The sequence below is a fragment of the Myotis myotis genome, unplaced genomic scaffold (assembly GCF_014108235.1).
Source record: "Myotis myotis isolate mMyoMyo1 unplaced genomic scaffold, mMyoMyo1.p scaffold_m19_p_2, whole genome shotgun sequence".
Lineage (NCBI taxonomy): Eukaryota > Metazoa > Chordata > Mammalia > Chiroptera > Vespertilionidae > Myotis > Myotis myotis.
In genome coordinates, this window is record NW_023416324.1 from 163,522,160 (window position 1) to 163,536,861 (window position 14,702).

Consider the following 14,702-nt stretch of genomic DNA (forward strand, 5'->3'; position numbering starts at 1 on the left):
CTTGAGAAATCCTGCCTAATCTATGGTATACTTATTAAGTCATATTGTATTTCTGCTCCCTCTCTTCCCCTACAAATAAAGTGGGGGATGACATTGAGTAATGATGATTTGAGGTTCCATCACCCTTGAGAAAGGCTTTCTGAAATAATGTTTTTAAATGCTGATTTCCACCCAGCTGGTGTGGCTCAGTGTTTTTTAAATTTATTTTTTATACATTAAAAAAAAAAAAAAATTCTAGAGAGGGAGAGAGAGAGTAACATCAATGATGAGAGAGAATCCTGCATGCTGCCTTCAGGGAATTGAGCCCACAACCCAGGTACATGCCCTTGACTGGAATTGAACTTGGGACCCTTCAGTCTGCATGTCGATGCTCTATCCACTGAGCAAAATGGCTAGGGCTGTGGCTCAGTGGTTGTGCACCCACCTATGAATCAGGAGGTCATGGTTTGATTCCCAGTCAGGGTACATACCTGGGTTGTGGACTCAACCCCCAGTGTGGTGGGAGTGCAGGAGGCAGCTAATCAATAATTGTCATCATTGATGTTTCTATCTCCTCCCTTTCTCTCTGAAATCAATAAAAGTATATTTTTAAAAAATACTGATTTCCAAAGTTAGATTAGAGGCCTATTGTGATGGGAATAGGCCCAAAATTTTTGTTTTTTTAAATGTAACTAACTTGTCACATTCCCCAACCAATGCTTTAAAGGTATTTTATTCATCTGTGCCCCTTTATTGATCACCTTTATCTTTGAAGGAAAGAATGCTTGGAATGAGAGAAGTCAGTGAGTTCTCTCCCTGCTTCACCAAGCTAAAGAGCAATACAATTCATGACTAAATCTCCCAGGGCAGTGAAGAGCATGGATGGATGGCTACTTGCTGAAAGGCACATTGTTAAGGGACACTGGCTGTATTTAATTTTGGGGAGCAGCCAAATGCATCCACTTTTCCAAGCACAATCTATGGGAATAGTGAACCTAAGCACCTATGGAGCCACATGGAATGAATAGTGACTCCCTATACCACTCTGGATTTTAGGTGGCCGTAGCTGAGCCATAGCTTCTGAAATTGTGAGGATCTCCCTACCCACCCAGCTACTAGTCACCCACTTAGTAGGTTAGAAGAATGAAAGAGCAGAGAAGGTAATTCATAATTCACTAAATATTTTTAAGCACCTATATGTACCAGGATTTTGCCAAGTCTTAGGGATATAGGGATGACAAAAAACCCAAAATGGTCTATTCTAAAGTTGTTCATAAGCTAGTGAGAGCAAATGTGGAAATAGACTACCGTGAAACAGTAGAATAGTTGCTTTAGTGGAGTTACGTACGAGTTCAAGTGTGGCATAGAGAGAGGGAGTATTTAACTTAATCTGGAGTGATACTTAAACTTGAGCCTTAGAAGACGAGGAGTTAGATTAGATCCACCATTCTAGGCAGATGGAATAGCAGCAACAATGATAGGGAGGCATAAGTATATCCAGTATATTTGGAAATGGTACATCTTGGAAGAGTGATGGGAGAGGATAAGGAACAGGAGGACTGGGACCAGATTGTAATTGTCATGCTAAGGAGTTTGAGTTTCATCCTATTTTTCATGGGGAAGCCAAAGGTTTTTATTTATTTTAAAAAATATTTTTATTGATTTCAGAGAGGAAGGGAGAGGGGGAGAGAGATAGAAACATCAATGGTGACAGAGAATCATTGATTGGCTGCCTCTGGCATGTCCCCTACTGGGGATTGAGCCCACAACCCTGGCATGTGCCCTTGACCAGAATAGAACCTGGTACCCTTCAGTCCAAAGGCTGACGCTCTATTCACTGAGCCAAACCAGCTAGGACAAAGCCAAAGGTTTTTAGTGGGGGCATGGCATGATCGCTGGTATTTTTCAATGATTACTCCAGCTGCACAAGATAGTAATAGAAAGATGGAGGATGAGTCAAGAGCTCTAGGCAGAAAATGATGAGGACCTAAACTAAGGTCACCATAAGGATGTAGAGCAGTGGTTCTCAATCTTCCTAATGCCGTGACCCTTTAATACAGTTCCTCATGTTGTGGTAACCCCCAATTTCATTGTTACAAATTGAACATAATTGAAGCATAGTGATTAATCACAAAAACAATATGTAATTATATCTGTGTTTTCCGATGGTCTTAGGTGACCCCTGTGAAAGGGTTGTTGACCCCCTTTGGGGGTCACTACCCACAGGTTGAGAACCGCTGATGTAGAGGAAGGATGTATTTAAGAGATATTCAGGAAGATAAATGGACACAATTTGTATGTAGAAGATGAGGCACTTGTGTGTGTGTGTGTGTGTGTGTGTGCGTGTGTGTGTGTGTGTGAACATTTGGGAGAATAATGGTACGCTTTATTTATATAGGGAACTGAGAAGCAGGAATGGATTGGAGTAGAAGGTCATGAGTTCAGTTTTGTCCATGTTGAACCTGAGGTAGAAATACTCAAAAGTGTTGGAACTAAGTCAGGGGTTAAAGAAGGATTTAGCCAATAGGCCACTAAACAGCGAGTGACAGCTGCTGATGTGTTCTTTCCTCATTTGCTCTACCTTCTCCACTAGACTCCATAGCTCAGGGGGCATGGAGGGTATGCCTGGTGTACATTGAGAGGACAACAAACTGCCCCTCTATATGGTGACTTGGGTTTTTGGTTTTTGTCTTAGTTCTCATGCCCTACACCTCTGAGTAACAATCCTAACACTTCAAATATTTCAAGTGCCTCTTTTAAATTTTTTTTGGGCAGCTCAGTAATTTTCTAGCATTTTGGTTCTAAGACAAGAACAGAATAGTAGTTCAGGAGTCACAGGCTCTAAATCCTAGCAGTGTTGCTAGTGTGACATGATTCCTGAGCAGATTTCTTCCCTTCTAGGGCTCTTTCTCTACCTACTTAAAAGAGGAGATTGACCCAGCTCAATGGTTCTCATTTGGGGATGCCCATTAGAATCATCTGAGAAGTTTTAATTTTTTAAACCAGCTTAATTGAGATATAACTGACATACAATAAGCTACACATATTTAAAGTGTACAATTTTATAAGGTTTTTAAAAAATAGATTTTTATTGATTTCAGAGAGGAAGGGAGAGGGAAAGATAGAATCATCAATGATGAGAGAGACTCACTGATCAGCTGCCTCCTGCACCCCCCACACTGGAGACCAAGCCCACAACCCAAGCATGTACCCCCGGCCTGAATTGAACGTGGGACCCTTCAGTCTGCAGGCTAACGCTCTATCTATCCACAGAGCCAAACTGGCTAGAGCAATTTGGTAAGTTTTGATATACATCTACATCCATCACAATCAAGACAGATTTTTAAAAGATAAGATGCCCAGGCGTTCGGTGGGATAGGTCCAGTGGTCGGCAAACTCATTAGTTAACAGCCAAATATCAACAGTACAACGATTGAAATTTCTTTTGAGAGCCAAATTTTTTAAACTTAAACTATATAGGTAGGTACACTGTTATTAACTTAATTAGGGTACTCCTAAGGCTTAGGAAGAGCCACACTCAAGGGGCCAAAGAGCCATATGTGGCTTGCGAGCCGCAGTTTGCCAACCATGGGTTGAATGGATTCAGGCATCAGTACTTCTCGGTATGTATATTTTAAGTTCCCAGATAATTCTCCCCTGAACTAGGAGATCACCCTTCAAAACTGACTTTTGAGGAGCCTGAGAGAGGAAGCAAATTCTCTGTTTTATGATCAGGAGGAATAAACCTGTAGTCCTAGACTCGTGATCGGCAAACTGCGGCTCGCGAGCCACATGTGGCTCTTTGGCCCCTTGAGTGTGGCTCTTCCTAAGCCTTAGGAGTACCCTAATTAAGTTAATAACAATGTACCTACCTATATAGTTTAAGTTTAAAAAATTTGGCTCTCAAAAGAAATTTCAATCGTCGTACTGTTGATATTTGGCTCTGTTGACTAATGAGTTTGCCGACCACTGTCCTAGACCAAGAGCAAGTCAAAGTTAGAGCTAGAACCTATAACACTTCATATCTCCTATTAGGTGAGCTAAATTTCTGCAGTCATTTAAAAGAGGGAAGTGTCCTTATCAGGATTTGGTGTCCTTAGTAGTGTCCTTAGCAGTGGATTTGATATCCTTCCTGAAGCAGGAAGGCAATGAAATCTGAGTGCAAAGTCAAAGCTGAGAAGCTACATTTGTGGTTTGCCACACTTTATTTTTTTTTTAAAAATATATTTTATTGATTTTTTACAGAGGGGAAGGGAGAGGGATAGAGAGTCAGAAACATCGAAGAGAGAAGCATCAATCAGCTGCCTCCTGCACACCCCCCACTGGGGATGTGCCTGCAACTAAGGTACATGCCCTTGACCAGAATCAAACCTGGGACCCTTCAGTCCCCAGGCCGACGCTCTATCCAGTGAGCCAAACCGGTCAGGGTGTTTGCCACACTTTAAAATCAAACCTTTTACATCTTTGGGGGAAAAACACACACAACATAATCATTGAAAATTGCTGCAGGACAGAAAACCTGATGCTATGGGTTGAATTGTATCCCCACCCCCGAATTTACATGTTGAGGTCCTAACCCCCAGTCCCTCAGAATGTATCCTTTTTTTTTTTTTTTTTTTTTTTTTTTTGTCAATCCTCAGCCAAGTATATTTTTCCATTAATTTTTATAGAGAGTGGGAGGGAGGGGAAGAGAGAAAGATAGAAACACCTATGTGAGAGAGACACATTGATTGGTTGCTTCCCACAGGCGCCTGGACCAGGCCCAGGGATCGAACCTGCTGCAATCCAGGTATGTGCCCTTGACTGGGAATGGAACCTGAGACCCTTCGGTGTGCAGGCGGATGCTCTAACCCAGCCGTGGGCAAACTACGGCCCGCGGGCCGGATCCGGCCCATTTGAAATGAATAAAACTAAAAAAAAAAAGACCGTACCCTTTTATGTAATGATGTTTACTTTGAATTTATATTAGTTCACACAAACACTCCATCCATGCTTTTGTTCCGGCCCTCCAGTCCAGTTTAAGAACCCATTGTGGCCCTCGAGTCAAAAAGTTTGCCCACCCCTGCAACCACTGAGAAACACCAGTCAGGGTGGAATGTGTCCATTTTTTAGAAATAGGGTCATCACAGATTAACTAATTGAGGTCATACTGGAGTAGGGTGGGCCTCTAATCCAATTGATTAGTGTCCTTATAGAAAATGCATATTTGAACACAGGAGAATGCCACATGAAGATGAAGGCAGAGATCAGATGAGGTAGCAGAAGCCAAGGGATGCCACCAGATGCTAGGAAAGGGGCATGGGACAGATTGCTCCCTCACGGCTCCCATAAGGATCCAACTCTTCAGTCTCAGACTTCTGGCCTCCAGAACAGTGAGACGATAAAGTGTTATTGCTTAAGCCATCCAGTGTATGGTATTTTGCTATGGCAGCCCTAGGAAACTAATACACCTGGTAAGCTTTCTCTCTACAAATTCTTCTCTTTCTCTCTGAAGGTAACTTCAGTACTGTGTGTCGTTAACTGGAACAAGAGGTAAGGCCAGGGACTATTTCAAGGTGTTATAGATTTGTTGGAAGTTCTTTTGACAGATTGTATTTGTAACCCAGTGTTTGTAAAGTATATACTAGTATAATTGTGGATGAGGGCATGGATTCTTTAGTCAAAACTGCCTAGATTCAAACCCCCGTTCTACCACTTATTAACTCTGTAACTTTGGGAAAGTGATTTCTCTGTGCTTCAGTTCCCTTGCCTGTAAAATGGGCAAACAGTGCTATCTACTTTAAAGGATGCGGTGAAGATGAAGTGAAAGGCACATTGAGCTACTTAGAACAGTGCCAGGAACATGGTAAACACATTTCTCATTATTATTAATACTGAACTGTTCTACAACATGTGCCTATCATTAGGACCCAACCATGAGAGGAAAGCATTGTGTGTGTGTGTGTGTGTGTGTGTGTGTGTGTGTGTGTGTGTATGTGTGTGTGTGTGTGCGTGCGCATGCTCTTCGCTCTTCTGTATGTCTGAAATACAATTTAACTCATTTGATCCTAAAATTAAGAATAGGAGACATTTTTTAAAATATTCAAAACAGCCCTGACCAGTGTGGCTCAGTTGGAGCATTGTCCCATGTACCAAAGAGTTCCTGGTTCAATTCCCAGTCAGGGCACACACCCAGGTTGCAGGTTCAATCCCGAGCCAGGGTGCATGCAGGAGGCAACCAATCAATGTTTTTGTCTCACATTGATGTTTCTCTCCCTCTCCCTTCTTGTCTCTTTAGAATCGATGAAAAACATGTCGTTGGTGAGGATTAAAGGGGAAAAAAATTGAAACAACAGAAACTTGGGGCGGTTTAAGCAAAAGGAGTTGAGTATGGAGGTACAGGGGTATCTCACAGAGCTCAGTGGCAAGAATGCGGCTGAACTGTCCCTGAGATGTCTCTTTATTCTTTCCCTAAGCATTCCCTTCAACATAGTCCCATTGTAGGCTACCTAAACCTCTCCTTCTTTCAAGAGGTCAACCCAGGATGAGACTGGACTCTGAGTCCCAATACCAAATTTCAAAGATCGGGACTCCACTTCTCACTAATGGACCTATCAGCTGTGGCCATGTCATGAGATGGGGAGTGGGTTCACAAAGTACCTATGACATCACCGGGTTCCAGTCTGTGACCTTGGATGAGGGGTGGGATAGGTGGGAGGCAGTCACAAGGAAGAGTGGCAGGATACTGCACAAAGACACTAACAAGTGTGCTTTTATTTCAAAGTGTGGCCATATAAAGAGCAGTAGTACTTTTAGGGAATCTGAGAGAAGAAAGACAAAGAGGCTCAAAGGTGTGAGGAGAAAACGGTAAAGAGGGGAGAACAGGGCAACCCCACAGAGCAGGGGTGGGGAACCTTTTTTCTGCCCAGGGCCATTTGGATAATTATAACATCATTCGAGGGCCATATAAAATTATCAACTAAAAAACTAGCCTGCTAGATTTGGTCAGACATTTAAACAATTCACCTCCAATGCCTTGGCAGGGCCAGACCAAATGATTTCGTGGGCCTTATACTGCCTGTGGGCCAGATGTTCCCCACACCTGCCGCAGAGGGATGGAGGCTCATGGCAGGACGACCCCCTGAAGGAGAGGACCCATGTTTCAATGCCAGACTCTGCTCTCAGAGGCAACAGACACTACCGGGGGGAGAAGGGGTTTTGTTAAATTAAAGGCAAGAATAAGAATCTCAGGTTTTTTTGAACTAAAAAAAATAAAGATGCTTCTTGCCTCAAGCTTCTGGTCCCTGCTTTTAAGAGAGAGACTGAAGGATGGTGAAGTTTGAAATTCAAAGGAAAGCCAGCCTCAATGGTCTGCTTTTTGTTTGGCTGATCTTGAATCATTGAAACCAGCTGCTCACTCACTGCTCATTTTGAGCATTAAAAACAAGGGTAGTTGGCACTGGCCGGTGGTGCTCAGTGGTCAGAGAGTCAGCCCGCACACCAAAGGGTCTCAAGTTCGATTCCCAGTCAAAGGCATGCGCCTTCTTTGCCAGTTCCATCCCCAGCCCCTGTCAGGGCAGCGGGAGGCAACCAATCAACGTATCTCTTTCACATTGATGTTTCTCTCTCTCTCCCTTCCTCTCTCTCTAAAATCAACAAATTTTTTAAAAATTTCTTTTCTGGAGACCCCAGAGTTTAATTTTGATTGCTTTTGGGGTACTAATGTGATCTGAGGGCTACAGCCTAGGGTGGGGTTTGGTGATGAGGTGAACTGAGGAAATATTTTAGGGAAAAGACCTTGTCTCAGCTCAGGCTGCTATAACAAAATACCATAATCCAGAAGAACAGAAATTTATTTCTGTTATAAACAACAGAAATTTATTTCTCACAGTTCTGGGGGCTGGAAACCCAAGGTCAGGGTGCCAGCATGGTCAGTTTCTGGTGAGAACCCTCTTCCAGGTTGCAGACTTCAGACTTCTCATTGCATTCTAACATATCTGAGGGGAGCAGAGCAAACAAGCTCTCGGGACTCTTAAGGGCACTAACCCCACTCATGAGAGCTCCACCCTTTTGACTTTATCTAATTCTCATTACCTCCCGAAAGCTCACCTTCTAATCTGGGCTTTGTAAACATGAATTCTGTGTGGACATATTCAGTCCATGACAGGTAGCAAAGGAATTTAATGTTCAGTTCAAATAAATAAAATGTTCCTGCTTCTCACAGAGTAAAACTTGGAGCTACAGGGTTTTAGACAGAAAAGAGACTCCTGTAGGAAGATGGAGCCCACAGGGGCTTAGGAGGACCTACCATCCCCTCAGCACCCTCCCTCCCTGCCTAAGCCTTTACGTGTCTCCTGATTTCATGACCTGTTGTGGTCTGCCACCCTCACACCCAAGTCCCTGACTTGAGAATCCCCACAAGGAATTAAAGGATCTTCCCTGTGGGAGTCCCTCCCATGAGGAAGCACAGGATATGGTCAAGGACAAGGGTATTACAAGGGCTTGACCTCTGTGCATCTCTCTTTCAGAGCCTTCTCAGAGGTGGCTAGTGGAAAATTATGATTGAGGCTTTCTTTTTTTAAAATATATCTTATTGATTTATTACAGAGAGGAAGGGAGAGGGATAGAGAGTTAGCAACATCAATGAGAGAGAAACATCGATCAGCTGCCTCCTGCACATCCCCCACTGGGGATGTGCCTGCAACCAAGGTACATGCCCTTGACCGGAATCAAACCTGGGACCCTTCAGTCTACAGGCAGATGCTCTATCTATTGAGCCAAACCGGTTAGGGCTGATTGAGGCTTTCTTATCTCTTTTTACATTAGAATCATGACTAGCAGCAAGGATCTATATATATAAAAGGCTAATATGCAAAGTGTCCCCTTGGGAGTTCAACCAGGAGACCGGGAGTTCTATCGCTTGCTATAATGTGCGCTGACCACCAGGAGGCACAGAACAAAAGGAGGCCCTGGTTGACAGCTGGAAGGAAGGCCCTGGCTGGCAGCCGGAAGGCCCCGATTGGCTCTGATTGCTGGCCAGGCCTAGGGATCCTACCCGTGCACAAATTTCGGGCACTGGGCCTCTAGTAAGATATTAAGAGCCTCTAGTCTAGAGAATCAATATAGAGCTCACACTCCTCCCATTGTTCACTTATCTCTCCATCTACTAAGTATGGCATAGCATGTACAGTGTGGTGCTAGGACTAGGTCCTTGCACTAGGTCTTCATAGATGTTGTGTTTAGTATTTCTGAGCACCTACTGCATGCATTACCTTCATTATCTCATTTGTTTATTACAACTCTGGATGGTACATGTTCTGCAGGAGGGTAAGCTGAGACTCACAGAGGATAAGTTACTTGCAATAGTCACACAGCTTTAAGTTTCAGGGTCTGGATTTGAGCTCAGGTCTCTGACTCAAAAGCTTGGTCACTTTCCACTCAAGAGGGAGGCAGACATCAACGATAGATATCCTAAAGGTAAGAGCTCTTAAAGAGGCAGACAAGAGTGGTGGTGGGGTGTCTGATTTGCTTGGAGAGCAGTGGGGACACTGACAGCTGTTTTACTCATCAGGACTAGGGAGACAATGGGAATAGCACCTGTCCCTGCCCTCAAGCCACATTCAGGTCTGGGCCAGCTCCTCTCTGCTTCCCTTCCAACCTCTGTGAACTGTTCCGTCTTAGTCTGCTTATTCCTTATGATCAACAATAACTACACAACCTGGACCTATGTGTGGATTGCCAGACAAAATACAGGATACCCAATGAAATGTGAATTTCAGATAAATGATTTTTTTTTTTAGTATAAATATGCCCCAATGTTGCATGAGATATATTTTTACTAAAGAATTATAGTTTGCCCTAGCCGGTTGGACTCAGTAGATAGAGCATCAGTCTGTGGACTAAAGGGTCCCGGGTTTGATTCTGGTCAAGGGCACATGCCCAGGTTGTGGGCTCGACCCCCAGTAGGGAGTGTGCAGAAGGCAGCCAATCAATGATTCTCTTTCATTATTGATGTTTCTATCTCTCTCTCCCTCTCCCTGCCTCTCTGAAATCAATAAAATATATATTTTTTAAAAAGACACATTTGTGCCTTCCCTTCAAATAAAGAAGAATTATAGTTTATCTGAAATTCAAATTTCACTGAGTGTCCTGTATTTTTATTTGTTAAACCTAGTCCTGACTGTCAGCAGCCTTACTCTTTTCAACGCTTGGCTTTTTTTTTTCTTTTTTCTTTTCCATGTGGCATCCTGATAGCAGCCTGGCTCTAGGCTCCTGGTCCCGTCCAGGATCTCCTCACCTGCTGCTGTACATGTCCCAGCGTGAGAGCTGGGTCTAATGCTGCTGCAGAGAAAAGCTTTCATCGTATTTTCTTGTTTTGCTTCCTCTGAGAGCACCTCCCTAGCACCGCACTGGCAGGCTGGCACCGTAGGCAGAGCCTGAGGCAGAAATTGGCAGAACATCATCTCAGAGGAAATGGCCTAAGAGGGGAAAATGTTGAAATAGCAAAAGTCTGTGGCCTAAATTCAAAGCACAGACTGTCATAAATATCCTTCCCTTTGCAGCTGGAATAAACAGACGTTCTTAGTCTGATCCTTTCCTCAGGATTCCTGGTCCCTCTTTCTCCTCTCCTCTGTTCAGATGCTTATTAAGGATCCACCCTGAGCATTAGGCAGGCAGAGACTAAAACTTCATCTTCAAGGATCTCATGGCCCAGCAAGGAAGTCAAGACCTGTCTAAATAGCTGTAACATATGGTAGAAAATGATAACGCCCAAGGGAAGTGGAGAGACTTCAGAGGAAGAAGAGGGCATATTTGAGTGAGAGAGGAGTTCAATCCAAGCAACTTTATGGAGGAGGTGTCTTTTGAGCAGACCCTCAAAGGATAAATCGTATTTAAACATCTCTCAATTTTCTAAATAACTAATTGTTGAACACTAATTCATTAATAGCAATTGTACCAATTTGTCAAATGACCAGCTCATTAAAACTTTGTTTATTTTAACTATTTATATAATGTTTAGAAAATTTTTTTTTACCAAGGCTTTCAAATATTCTGTTTATTATTATTTTTAAAAAGTCTCAGGTGATGTTCATGTCCCAAATGTCAAAAAATAAAAGGTTGACTTCTCTCTTCTACCCAATTTTAAACCCATTTTGCTGCCTCCAGGGGCTTCTGTGACTCCACTGACGTGGTTCCCACAGGTAGCCCCTCTGCAGACACAAGCTTGAAGCTTTCTCTGTCTTTGGCTATTGCTTTGTAATTCTGACATTTTTGAAATAAGCAGAAAAGTAAGAGAATAATAACAAACACCCATGTGTCCACTGTTCAGCTTTAACAAACCTTAACATTTTGCCATATTTGCTTCATATCATTTTCTCCCAGAAACAAAACATTATATGTACAGTTGAAACCTCTATAAATCCCCACCTGTGATTTGATTCCTTTCCTTTCTCTTTCCAGAATCTGATGCTTCTCACTCCCAGGCTGAGTTTTTAACTTTTTTACATATGCATGCTTCATAAAACTGCAGTGTGTACAGGAGAGGGACCTCAAATTTCCTGTTGCCTCACACATTTATAGAGGAGTCTTGAGGAATCAGGATCATCTAAAAAGCTGGCTTTGAAATTGGGCTTCCGTCTTCCTAGCATGAAAAATGTGTTAGAAACAGCCCACTAATTGAGAGAATTTATAGACCAGAGGCTTTGCAGCCCTCCCCGAAGAGCTGGCTCATTGCTAGGCTACCTGTAAAAGTTTACCACGGTCATCCGGTCATCCGATTGACAAACTGGTTTATCTCTCTACATTACAGCTCTGACCCTGGGGGCTTGTTCAACGGAGGCCTTCCAACCCAGGGCTACATTAGTTGACAGCATTGAGATGAGTTTGCATCAGAAGCTATGAAAGACAGGAAAGTTATTTGGGAACTTCTTTTTTTTTTTTTTTTTTGTATATGGAAAGGTGGAAATTTATTGGAAACAAGTACAGACTCCCACATGGGGAGGGGGTTCCAAAGGGTTGGCCCACTAAGCCCGTTTTTCCATTTGGGAACTTCTTGTCCATATCTGTAATACAAAGGAAGAAAGAGTGTTTAAAAAAATTTTAAAATATAGGTCTTTCATCTACCTAGAATATATTTTTTGTTATAAAGCAGAAATTTTATTATTAAAAAATATGATTGCTGGGCCAGCATAGCTCCGTGTTTGAGCATCGGCCTATGAACCAGGAGGTGACAGTTTGATTCCCAGTCAGGGCACATGCCCTGGTTGCAGGCTCAATTACCAGTGTGGGGTGTGCACGAGGCAGCCGATCAATGATTCTCTTATCATTGATGTTTCTATCTCTCTCTCTCCCTCTCCCTTCCTCTCTGAAATCAATAAAAAAAAAACAAGAATAGATCCAGAGACAAATGGCAGGGGAAGCGGGGGAGGGGTTAGAGAGCAACCAAAGGACTTGTATGCATGCATATTAGCATAACCAATGGACACAGACACTGCAGACACTGGGGTGGGAATGGCTGGGGGAGGAGGGGTGTCAATCGGGGGAAAAGGAAACATATGTAAAACTTTAGATAATAAATGAATAAATACATAAAATATTTTTAAAAATATGACTAATATGTTATCCTAGTACTACTTATTGAATAGTTTCTGCTTTCTTCCATTGATTTGCATGCCCTCTTTGTCACTTATCAAGTTTGCATATATACATGGGTCAGTTTCTGGGCTCTCTGTTCTATTCCTTTGGTCTATTTCTTTATTCATAGACTTAAACCATAAAGTCTTAGTTGTCCTTGCTTTTAATCAGTCTTCATTTATGAAAGAGCAAGTCCCTCAACATTGTGATTTTTTTTTTTAGAGAAGATTTTTTAAAAAATATATTTTATTGATTTTTTACAGAGAGGAAGGGAGAGGGATAGAGAGCTAGAAACATCAATGAGAGAAACATCGATCAGCTGCCCCCTGCACATCCCCCACTGGGGATGTGCCCGCAACCAAGGTACATGCCCTTGACCGGAATCGAACCTGGGACCTTTCAGTCCGCAGGCCGACGCTCCATCCACTGAGCCAAACCGGCCAGGGCAACATTGTGATTTTTAAAAAATATTTTGGATATTCATGGCCCTTTGCTCTTTCATATGTATTTTAGACCTAACTTGTCACGGCCTGAAAATTCTGTTGTTATTTGTATTAAAAATAGAAAATATGCTGAAACCGGTTTGGCTCAGTGGATAGAGCGTCGGCCTGCGGACTGAAAGGTCCCAGGTTCGATTCCGGTCAAGGGCATGTACCTGGGTTGCAGGCATATCCCCAGTAGGAGATGTGCAGGAGGCAGCTGATCGATGTTTCTCTCTCATCGATGTTTCTAACTCTCTATCTCTCTCCCTTCCTCTCTGTAAAAGATCAATAAAATATATTTAAAAAAAATAGAAAATATAAATCAATATACATATTGAATTAACAGATTTGGCAAGAACTAATATCTTTATGGTAAAGTGTATTCTTATCTGTGATAACGGTGTATCTCACTATCCTTTATATCTTTCAATATCATCATTAAGGGGACAATAATTAGATAGAGTTCCTCAGTTGGGATTGGAACAAATTGAGAAATACAGGAGTTGTACCTGGGAGACCAAAATATTACCTTTACTGATGATAGAGATCAGGTTAGAGGACGTGGCTTTAAGTCAGGTACCCAAGTGCTTGGTAGATCAAGCCAATGAATATTAGTAAGCATTCAAAAGATTTATACAAACAATATAATAGATGTTGCTATATATAGGGCATTGTAGGCAGTTTGCTCCCCAAGAAGAATATACACAGAACTGAGCCTAGCATGCCCAAATTATTCTTCCTAAATTTAGTAACTAGCATCACTCTGTCCTCCGTGGAGCAGAATAAGTAAAGGAGAGGAGAGACTGGGAGTGTCACACCAGTAGAGCTCCTTTCAAATGCAAGGGCATCTTACAAGTAGGAAAGAAGTGTTCTTTCCTGACAGGTACCTAAGGTGTTTGCTTTTAAAATGGAGAATGGAATTTGTTTTCCACTGCATTCTTTTATTGGTTATTATGGGCATATAGGAATTCTACTGATTTATCTATGATGACCTCATTTTCAGCAGTCTTAGAACAATTTTATGAGATAGGTACTATTATCATTCTTCTCTCTCTCTCTCTCTCTCTCTCTCTCTCTCTCTTTTCCTAAAATCATCACTCAAGGATATGCTTTTATTGATTTTAGAGAGAAAGAGAGAAAAAAACATATTGATGTGAGAGAGTAATATTGATCGGTTGCCTCTTGTATGCATTCCAACCAGAGATTGAACCCACAACCTAGGTATGTGCCCTGACTGTAAATTGAACTCACCACTTTTTGGTGTATGGGATAATACCCCAACCACCTGGCCAGGGCCATTATTGCTCTTTTAATATTGTTTTAATTGATTTCAGAGAGGAAGGGAGAGGGAGAGATAGAAACATCAATGATGAGAATCATTGATCAGCTACCTCCTGCACACCCCCTACTAGGGATTGAGCCTGCAACTTGGGCATGTGCCCTGACCGGGAATCAAACTGTAACCTCCTGGTTCATAGGTCCACTCAGTCACACCAGCCAAGCTATTCCTCTTATTTTATTACTAGAGGCCTGGCACACGAAATACGTGCCCTCAGGGGGGTGGGGGGAGAGGGCAGTCCAGGAGCCCACCGATAGATCGGTCCTGCAGAGGGAGGCCCCGCCCACCCG